The following is an 11,849-nucleotide window of genomic DNA, read 5'->3' on the forward strand; positions in this document are numbered from 1 at the left end:
AACTTGAAATAAATTAATTGTTTTGGCCTTAATTGTTGAACTTGAAAGTATGCTTATCCTCCTATGTTGAAATTTACGTAATTGAACTATATCTGTAAAGCTCGTCACTACTTTCAGTCTATTATTTAGTCTTGTTACTTACTGAGTTGGTTGTACTCACGCTACATCATGCACTTTATGTGTAGATCCAGGTGTTTCCGGACACGGGAGGTGTTGATTCTCTGCGCAGCTTGATCGTTTGGAGATTTCAAGGTAGCTGTCTGGCATTCGCAGACCTTGATGCTCCTTTTTTATCTTTCAGTTTTATGTATTTAGTTTTAGTTTTCATAGACATTATTCTCAAACTTGTATTGTATAGATGCTCATGTACTCAGTGACACTATGATTTTGGGAATTTCTATATTGAATATGGCTTTATATCTAGTTTTTGAGAGTTTAAATATTTAAACCTCTGTTATTTCATTTTTCATTTAAAAGTGTTGGAAAAGTTTTGAGGTATGGGTGTCACGACCCAATTCCATTATAGGCCATGATGACACCCAACACCGTTGTTAGGGAAGCTGACACTAATGAAACTAGGGATTTCCCGTTTTAAATAAATTACAAGTGAATAACATTCTCTAATTTGTTAAAAGGTTTACAAATTTGTAGATGTAAGGTAATTAAATGGAAGCAAATGAGTGCGAGTCGTAATCATGAAAATAAATCCAAAATCATAAGTCTACTAGTGTGTGTTCCAAGACCTGATATCATAAGTATGTGGGAATTCTAGTAGAATATACAAACGAATACTAGTCTTCTGTCTCAAAGAAAATAGATAGAAAAATATAACATAAGGAAGACTCCAGCTACTGCAGAATGGCTCGGAAGGCAGCTCATCGTGAAGTCTCGGGTGTAAGTCAAGTATGCGCGCCGGACTGATATCTAGATGCACCTGCCTCAGATCCTGCACAATCAAGTGTAGAAGTGTAGCATGAATACATAAATAATATGTACCAACTAAGTATCTAGTCTAACCTCGAAGAAGTAGTGAGGAGGTGTCGACTCCGACACTTAATAAGGGCCAACAATATGATAATATGAGATTCTAAATAAACACATGATATATAGAATTAACTAAACAATACTTTCACCATGTTCAAGTACCGAATCATTTCCTTCACTTAAAACAAATAATCCCTCAAACAATGAATTATTACCAATTAAGAAAAGGACTTCCAGTTCTTATTATCACGCACGGATTCTGACGAGGACGTACGGCCCGATCCAACATAAATATAAAATGTGCACTACCGAGGGTTGAGGCATGAACCATAGATGCATTTATTAACCTGCTGAGGTGAACGACCCGCTCGCATAAGAGCAGTGGAAAGAATCACCCCGCTCGCGGAATATACTTGCGACGTGGTTAAATATACATTTATCAATAAATCATAGTCTTTCACGATTCTTTTCAAAATAAAGAAATTTAAATTGAAGCTTTTGAAATCTTGAATTCCTCAACTTAGTTCCATTCGATACAATTAACAGATATAATCAGATAATGGCGTCCACAAAGCATGGTGTAAGCCTAAAACTACCAGGACATAAAAAGGAATAGTAGCTACGTACGGACCCATGTCACCTCGTGCGTATGTAACCCCCCATAAATAACAACACATATTAATTAAGTTCACCTATGAGTTAAATTCCCTCTTATAAGGTTAGAAAAGAGACTTACCTTATCTCAAGGCCTACGTTTCGGTCCAAGATTATGGTCAAACCCTCAAATCGATGCCGAACAATCCAAAATTATTCAAATTGTGTAAAAACTAATTAATATATGTTCAAAAGTTTATATTCTAACTATTTATGTGATTACCCAACCCTAAATGTAAGGTTCCTAAAATTCACCCCCAGACTAACGTGCTTGGATTCTGGAAATATTTGAAGAAAGTTATTACCCATAACCTTAGGAACATAAATATATGGTTTTCACTAAGTTCCATAATCATTTTCGTGGTAAAATCTCATTTTTATCAAAAACATAGGTTTTCATCTAAAGCCATGATTTTCACTAATTTATATATCATAATCTATCCATACACTATGTATTAAACTCACATTAGGTAGAAACTACTTACCTCCAAAAGGTAGGTGAAAACCCCTCTCAAGAAGCTCCAAAAATCGCCCAAAGAGTGAGAGAAATATGTAAAAATGGCTTAAGTTCCGTATTAAATGAACCTCACTGCCTCCAGCGATTTTGCACTTGCAGTGCCTTGGCCGCACTTGCGGTCCTGCACTTGCGGAAAAGCCATCGCAGGTGCGCATTTTCCCCTATTGGCTAAGCTCCGCATCTGCGAGCTCCAGGGACCACATTTGCACACAAGCCCGCACATGCGACCACTGATCTCGCACCTGCGGTCGCGCATGGGTGCCAGAGCTTCCGTACCTGTGGTGCCTGGGCTGCCATTACTTGCTCGCTTCTATGGCTCGTGGCTCACACCTGCGACTGGCTAAGTGTAGGTGCGATTATGACAGAACTAGGGAGCTTCAACTGCTGTCCTAAACTTCCAACATGGTCCGAGCCTCATCAATTGACACTCAGGGGCCCCGCCCGAACATACCCACAAGTTTGTAATCATAAAACGAGCTCGCTCGAACTCTCGAAACGCCCGAAACAACATTAAAACTAGAAATCACAGCCCAAAACCAATTGAATCAAACTTAAGAACTTCAAGTTCTTCAATTTACTTCCAATGCGCAGAAACGTACTTAAACTACTTAGAATGACACAAAATTTTGCGAGCAAGTCTTAAATGGCATTACGGAACTATTCACGATCATAGAATTCAGTTTGGACCTTGATATCATCAAAACCCGCTCCAACCCAAATTTAAAGAACTTCTAAAACCTTCAAGAACCAACTTTTACTAGGTGCCAAAATGCACTCGGGTCATCCAAAATCCAATCCGAACATACGCTCAAGTCCGAAATTATCATACGAACCTATTGGAACCGTCAAATCCCGATTCCAAGGTTGTTTACTCAAAATATTGGCTGAAGTCAAACTTGGGCTTTTAAGCCAACCTTAAGGGACCGAGTATTTCGATTTCAACTCGAACCCTTCCAAATCCCGAACTAACCATTTCCGAAAGTCATAAAACAGCAAAAGCATGTACGGAAAGTCTTATTTAGGTGAACCAGATTCTAAAAAGCAAAACAATCGATCGGTTCGTTATTGTGGACTTGCCTAGTACCACGATATGCGCCATCACGATAGGATAAGTTTTGGATCGTGACATTTCTTGACATGATTGCTTGAACTTTTTGTAAATTTTTAACATATTTCGAATTTAAATTTTAATTAATTAATTAATTAACTAATTATAGAGTAACCTGACTAATTTAGTCCTAAAATTGCTGCATGTCTTTCTCTTATACTGCCACTTGTCATAATTATATGCTAGATTACGACATGTCTTTCTCCTATACTGCCACTAATCATAATCCTAACCAAGACTTTCTTCGTTTTAATAATATATAAAAGATAGATATATATATATATTTAATATTATCTACATATGAATTTTATATATATATATATATATAAGTAATTCTTTATTATACTTTTTCTTGTTCTATATTGTTTGTATTTTAAGTACTTTATCATACGATTGTTCATTAATTTTCTAATTATGTCCTTGCCTATCACTACTCTTATTATATAATATAAATAAATATTTTGTACTTCTTATATTTATATAATTTTAATACTTTTATTTTATTACTCAAAATATAACGACTCGGCCGGTTAATTTAAGAATTATAGCTCTGTTCCCCCATTTTCTGCTCATGTTGTGTTCTATAGCTGTTATATAACTTATCGGATTGGTTGGTTTGGGTTCGGAGAGATTTCAGAGTGAATTGACACACTTAGTCTCGTAGTTGAAAGCTTAAGTTGAAAAAGTTGATCGTATGTCGACTTATGTGTAAACGACCTCAGATTTGAATTTTAATGGTTCTGTTAGCTCTGTTAGCTATTTTGGACTTGGGAGCGTGTTCGGATTGGGATTTGGAGGTCTGTAATAGAATTAGGCTTGAAATGGAAAAAAGTTGGAATTTTGAAAAAGTTTGACCGGGGTGGAATTTTTGATATCGGTTTCAGATCGGATTTTTGAAAATTATAGTAGGTTCGTGGTGTCATTTATGACTTGTGTGCAAAATTTGAGGTCAATCGGACGTGATTTGATAGGTTTCGGCGTCATTTGTAGAATTTGAAAATTTCAAAGTTCATTAGGCTTGAATCCATGTGTAATTCGTGCGTTTGATGTTGTTTGAGGTGATTTGAGGGTTCGACTAAGTTTGTATTGGGATATAAGACTTGTGGGTATGTTTGTTTGAGGTCCCGTGGGCCTCGGTTTGATTTCGGGTGATTAACGGATCAAGTTTTGAAGTTGTAAGCTTGCCGGAGGTTTTTAACTACTGGTGTAATCGCAACTGCGGAGTGGGAACCACAGGTGCGTGCCAGCAGAAGCGGGAGGTAAGCCGCAAAAACGTCCAAGGGAGTGAGGCAGCAAAAGGTCGCAAGTGCGATAGTTTTACCACACCTGCGTGATTGCAGATCCAGCAGAAGGGACGCAGAAGAGGATTTGGCCTTGAAGCTTGACTCCGCAGAAGCGGAGATTTGTCTCGCAGAAGTGAGTCCGCTGGAGCGAAGAATTGAACGCAGTTGCAGAGTTAGCCGCAGAAGCGGGCTTTGGGGAATACCTACAAGACCGCAGAAGCGGCTAAGTTGTCGTAGGTGCGGAAAACCTGGGCAGAAACTATAAATATGAGACTTTGAGATTTTTCAGCATTTTCATCATTTTAAGCTCGGACTTTGGAGGTTTTTGAAGAGATTACTGAGGAAAGCTCCTTGTGTTCATTTTTCTTCAATAATGATGTTTCCCCACTAATTTCCCACCTAGTTGGCGTGTTTTTTAGGTGAAATTTTGGGTTTGAGGCTAGGGATTTGAAGAGTGAATTTTGGGAATTTGAATGACCATTTGATGTCAAAATTTGGTAAATTTGGTATGGTTAGACTCATGAGTGAATGGGCTTTCAGATTTTATGACTTTTGTTGGACTTCGAGACGTAGGCTCGGGGGTCAGGTTTGAGCCGATTTCAAATTTTGGGGTATAATTTCGTAATTTTCTTGTGGAATTAATTCCTTTAGCCTGTATTGATTATATTGTACTATTTGTGGTTAGATTCGGGACATTTGGAGGCCGACTCGCTAGGCAAAGGCATTTGGAGTAAAGTGTTGCTCGGATTGTGGTAAGTAACAGTTCTAAATCTGGTCCAGATGGTTTGGAACCCCAGATTTTGTGTCGTGTGATTATTTTGGAGGTGACGCACATGATAGGTGACGGGCGTATGGGCGTGCACCGTGTGGATTGTGACTTGGTCTGTCCCATGAAACTGTAAAGTTAAATAACTTGTTGTTTGCTATATAATTCTATGTGTTATAGAAATTTGGCTGTAAATCATGTTAGAAACCATGTTTAGGCTATATGTTGGTACTGTTGGGACCCACAGAGGCCTCGTTTCATGATGAATTGCCTGCTAAATGCTACTTAATCTCAGTTTTTACTCGCAAATCATATTGCAATCTCTGTTATTCTTATTGATGCATCATGTTATTGTTGTTTGGACTAATGTTCCTGACTTCTCAGAGCTTGAGTGACTGGAGAGATTGATGACTAAGTGAGGCCAAGGGCTTGATTGTGAGAATATTAATGGGATCGGGTTGCACGTCACATCATGTTTTTATTGATTTATGCCATGATTGGCTTGATATAGCGCTTGGGCTGTAGGAGCCCCTCCGGAGTCTGTACACATCCCCAGTGAGCGCAGTTACCTACTGAGTCCGAGTTTTGAGTGTTGATTGCCGAGTGCCGAGTGTTGAGTGATCGTGAGGAATGAGTGACTGTGAGGAATGAGTGATTGTGAGGTTGGAGTGAATGTGAAGACTGGCATAACGTCTGAAAGATATCTTTATCTGGTTTTACTTGAACTTGGCATAAACATATTGATTTGACTTAATTTACTAGATTTGGGAAGCGTGTCTATTTTCCTTGTTGAGACTACAGAAAATGAATTACAACGGTGTAGCTCATCACTGTCTTTTAGTTCCTTATTTATTATTGTTACTTACTGAGTTGGTTGTACTCACGCTACACCCTGCACTTCGGGTGCAGATCCAGGAGTTTCTAGACGCGGAGGGTGTTGATAGTTCTCGTGGTTGACCGTTAGAGATAGCGAGGTAGTTGCCTGGTATTCGCAGACCTTGTTTTCTTCTTCTTTATTTTTTCTTTCATTTTATTTGGATTCAGACTGTGATAATCATTTTACTTCCAGACTGGTTATGTTTAGATGCTCATGACTTAGTGACACCCCGATGTTGGAGCTATTTTCCGCACTTGTATTTTGGGTTTAACCCCTGTTTATGAAAATTCCATTTATTTGAAAACTATTGATTTATTTTTCTGTGAAATATTAGATATATTTTAAAAATGTCAGCTTACCTAGTACCATCGATTGGCGCCATCACGACAGGTTAGGATTTGGGTCGTGATAAGTTGGTATTAGAGCCTAGGTTACATAGGTCTCACGAGTCATGAGAAAGTTTAGTACAGTCTTGATAATCGGTATAAAGACGTCTATACTTATCTTCCACGTGCTGGCGAACCTTTACGAAACTTCACATTTTTGAATTCTTGTCGTGCGAGTCTGTTGATGCTAGTAACTAAACTTCTGTTATTTTATTCTCTCATAGATGGTGAAGACACGTACTACTTGGTAGGATCGACAACCACCAGTACCACCAGTTAGGGCCACGAGAGGCCAAGGTCGCAGTAGAGGCCGCGATAGGGGCAGAGGTGCATCTTGTATAACAGCTAAGGCAGCACCTCCAAATCCACCAGCTGCCCCAGTTCAAGAATAGGTCCTAGTTGTGGATGCGCCAGTAGGGCCAGCTCAGGCATTGCCCGTGCCCATTGTGATTCCAGGCCTTCAGGAGGCCTTAGCACAGATTCTGACCGTGTGCACCAGTCTTGCTCAGACAGTCTCTATTCCGGACGCAACAACCACTTCTCAAGTCGAGGAGGTACTCAGACTCCCGCTGCTCGCATACCATAGGAAGTGATGTAGGGACTCCAAACACCGGGGGCACCACCAACCCAGCCGGTTGTAGCTGCTCAGGACTTTGTGGTTCCTGTTATGCCCGATGATGAGCATTGTAGATTGGAGAGGTTTGGGAGACTCCAGCCTCCATTTTTCAGTGGTGTAGAGGCGGAGGATGCACAAGACTTCTTAGATAAGTGTTAGAGGATGCTCTGTACAACAGGTATTCTTGGTACCAGTGGGGTCTCGTTCACTACTTTTCAGTTTACTGGAGCTTCCTTCAGTTGGTGGGAGGCTTATAAAAGGCGTAGGCCGGTTGGTGCTGCACCACTTACTTGGCAGGAGTTCACTTCCCTCTTCTTGGAGAAGTTCGTGTCGTAGTCTCACAGAGAGGAGCTACACAGATAGTTTGAGAAGTTACATCAGGATGATATGTCTATGATGCAGTATGAGATGAGGTTTTCTGAGTTGGCTCGTCATGCGGTCTGGTTAGTTCCCACTCATAGGGAGAGGATCAGGAGGTTCATTGACGGCCTTATATTTCATCTATGGGTGCTTATGACTAGAGAGAGGGTATCTAGTGCTACGTTCGATGAGGTTGTTGATATTTCTCGGTAGATAGAGATGGTCCATAACCATAAGCGTGTTGGAAGGGAGGCCAAGAGGTCTCGTGGATCAGGTGGTTTTAGTGGTGTTCCTTCTGGAGGTCAGTTCTACCACGACAGGGGTTGTTCGTATAGGCATGCTTAGACGGCTTGCCCAGTTCACCGTGGTGCAACATCTGGCCATGGTTCTTATAGTTCTTATCAGGGTCATTCATCTCTCAGTGCCCTTTCAGCTCAGAGTTTGTCCCGTGATCCCTCGGTTCAGGGCTCATCTATACCAGGTCCTTATACCAGTTATCCTAGTGCTCAGGACTCCCTTTAGTCCCCCTTACCAACATCAGGGAGTTGTTTTGAGTGCGGAGAGTTTGAGCATGTGTGGAGGTAGTGTCCTCATCATCAAGGAGATCGAACATAGCGGAGTCAGGCTACGTCATCTGCACCAGTTGCTACACTACCCGCTCAGCCAGCTCGGGGTGGGGCTCCATCATCTAGAGGTTGCCCTAGAGGGGGAGGCCGATCAGGTGGCGGTCAGGCCCGATTCTATGTTATTCCTGCCAGACCAGATGCCATTGCTTCAGATGCAATGATTATATGTATTGTCTCAGTTTTCCACAAGGACGCCTCTGTATTTTTTGATCCTGGTTCCACTTATTCACGCGTGTCATCGTATTTTGCTCATTATTTAGATATGCCCCTTGAGTCTCTAGTTTCATTTGTTCATATATCTACATCGGTGGATGATACTAATATTCTGGACCGTGTATATCGGTCGTGTGTACTGACTGTTCGGGGATTGGAGACTAGAGTTGATCTATTGTTGCTTAGTATGGATGATTTCGATGTGATCATGGGTATGGACTGGTTGTCTCCATGTCATGCTATTTTGGATTGTCACGCTAAGATTGTGATGTTGGCGATACTGGGGTTGCCACAGATTGAGTGGCGAGGTTCGTTAGACTATGTTCCCGTTAGAGTGATTTCATACTTGAAAGCCCATCGAATAGTTGGAAGGGGTTATCTATCTTATTTGGCCTTTATGAGGGATGTCAGTGTAGAGACCCCTACTATTGATTCTGTTCCGGTAGTGCGAGAGTTTTCGGATATGTTTCCTGCAGACCTACCAGGCATGCCACCCGATAGGGACATTGATTTTGGTATTGACTTGGTGCTGGCCACTCAGCCCATTTCTATTCCTCTGTACCGTATGGCGCCAGCTAAGTTGAAGGAATTGAAGGAGCAGCTTCAGGAACTCCTTGATAAGGGGTTTATTAAGCCTAGTGTGTCATCTTGGGGTGCACCAGTCTTGTTCGTGAAGAAGAAGGATGGCACTATGAGAATGTGCAATGATTATAGGTAGTTGAACAAAGTCATAATCAAGAACAAGTATCCTTTGTCGTGTATTAATGATCTATTTGACCAGTTTCATGGAGCGATGGTATTCTCCAAGATTGATTTGAGGTCTTGTAAGCACGTAATTTTTGACCCGCGCAACTTTTAAAAGTAGTATTTTTAAAAAAATATTTACTTATTTTTATTTTAATAGGATTTAGCCTATATTTCACTTTTAGTCTAATAGTAAAACATAAAATTCGAAAATACAAAATTATTTTTTATTTTTTTATTTTATCTTTTATCTTTGTATTTAAGTTAAGGCCATTAGTCTTTTGTAGTAATATTAATCTAAGTTTGCTATTATTCTAACTAACTTTTCTCTGCTTTCATTTTAATATATAATTTTTGAAAAATGATGGTTTCATATCAATATAAATTTTATGTAGTTAAAGTCAATTACTAGTATTCTAGTAGTAATTTGCTATTGGCTTTTAGTCTTTGAGCCCAATTTGAACAACCCCCAAGACTAGCCCAATTTCAAACTTTCCTAAGTATTTTGGCCCAAGCCCATTTTTTTTAGCCCACAACCCCATCAGATGGTCTTCTTCTTCAACAAGAGATAGAAAAAATACCCGAAGACACAAGAGGGGACCCTAATATTTAGGAACACCTCCATAGCCGCCACCCTATCTTCAACCTCAAAACTCACTGGAAAACACTTCCTATCAGTGACATCTGCTGCTGTCCCTTACCCCTCGCCGATGGATCTCACAGCAGCCACCGTTGTCGTCGTTGTTGCCTCTTCACCTCACCACCCAAACACACGTTGCTGACCCCTTTCTTCTTCTACGATCAGAACACCACGCCCTCACCAGCCGCCGACCAGCAACACCCAGCGACGCCCAGTTCTGCAGATCCAAGATGACACAAAATGACTGCTGCTCACCTCCTCACGACCCCCCAAGCAATGAACCAGATCTCTTTCTTCACCTCCATCACTGTCGTGACCCTCCTCGGCGACCTCTCTGTTGGACCCAAAAGAATGCAAAGCCATGGCTCCCCACGTTTTCAAATACACATGAACACGCAAATCCAACTTTCTAGTCTTAAAAAGTGTCCATTGATCTATGGCTTAGCGGGGACAGTCAGATTATGAGTTCAATTCGAGGTTGTCAAGTTCGGCGCAATTCCGATCGGAAGGTTCTGTTCATATTCTAGTTTGGACGTCCCCTTCTTCAATGTAATACTGGTGCAATTTTGTTGCTGCTGCTTGTCATCTTCCTTTTAGTCGGAATTCTTGTAATTGTCGGAGATTCAAATGTATTGGAAATCAATTCAGTGTCGTTTGCTTCTGTTCGTTGCTGCGTTTTTCTCTATTTGCAAGTTTGATATTGCTTCAGTCAGTTGATGTGAAGGTTCGCTCACCGATTCGAGTTACCGTCCGCGGTCCGATACATTTTCGAGTTTAAAGTAGTGCAACGATCAATTTTCGGCTATATCAAGGTTCATTTCTTAAACCTACCTCATTTAAAGTAACTCTTCTACCCTTTGTTTAATTAATTTAGTTTGCTCGATCAGTTAGTTTACCTTGAGTTCATGATATGCCTGGATAAATGCTTTGGTGGATCACTGAAATGAAAAAAGGATATTGTTCATGGTTGAGGGATTCGGTGGATGTTGGGGTAATAATTTGATTTAATTTAAATGAACCAAGTTAATTGAAAAACAAAGAACCATTGATGGTTCATGCTACTGTTTCGCTGCCTTTCATTTTATTTATTTAAAAATCGTTAGGAGCATGCTTTAGGCCAACCATGCTTGGGTAGGAAAATCTTAGGTTTTCTTTATTTTATTTTTGAGGCGAGAGGTCGTTTCCCTTAGTTTATTATCCGGGGATGCCCCTAGGAATTTGTATATATTTTTATCCGGGGTATGCCCCGAAATATTATGTAATTGGAGTCCGTGGCGAACATCGTAGAAGAAGTAGCGTAGAATAATTTAGAACTTTAATTTTCCTTCTTTTAATTTGATTTCATTTAGGTTGGGACGACCTCGAGCCTCATGTGTTTTTATTTTACTTTTTTCGTGATTTTACCTCAACCCGAATATTTTACAAGCCAACTAGATCGAGTACGCAACCGTGACCTTCACGGGACTTGGGGAGTGCCTAACACCTTCTTCCCGAGTCAAATGAACCCCCTTACCCGATTCTCTAATGCGGACTTAGTTTTAGAGTCTGAAATGTTTTAAAAGGAAAAGTCATTTTAAAAGAAAAACAGTGACCTGACACACCGAAATCAAAGTCAGGTGGCGACTCTGAGTTATTTTCTTTTTGAATACAATTTTTGTCACTTTCAAAATTGAAAACACTTTTCAAGCTTTTCACTAAATCTTTTTATTCTTTTTAAGAGGGTTTAGTGAGGTTTGGTTAAAAAGGGGTGTGACATCTCTGGCGACTCTGCTGGGGACTTGCAGGTTCGAGCTGGTATTTGATCTTGTTGGCTTTTAGGATATTCGGTTGAGGTGTTTGTTTTCTTTATTTGATTTGTTTATTTGCGTTGTTTGTCTTATTTCCTTGTTTTTTTGGTTATTTGTTTATCGCTTTTCTTAATGTGTTACTGTTTTATAAACTGTCATCATTTGCATATCCATGGGTCTTCTTTCTGCAACAAGTCTCGGAGTATGTGTCGCATGCACGAATTCTTTGTAGAGTCACCCTTAATTTAGGAGGGGGAGGGCCGTCAGACGTATGGAGTGGGTGGAAAG

Source organism: Nicotiana sylvestris, chromosome 10, assembly GCF_000393655.2.
Source record: "Nicotiana sylvestris chromosome 10, ASM39365v2, whole genome shotgun sequence".
NCBI classification, from domain to species: Eukaryota; Viridiplantae; Streptophyta; class Magnoliopsida; order Solanales; family Solanaceae; genus Nicotiana; species Nicotiana sylvestris.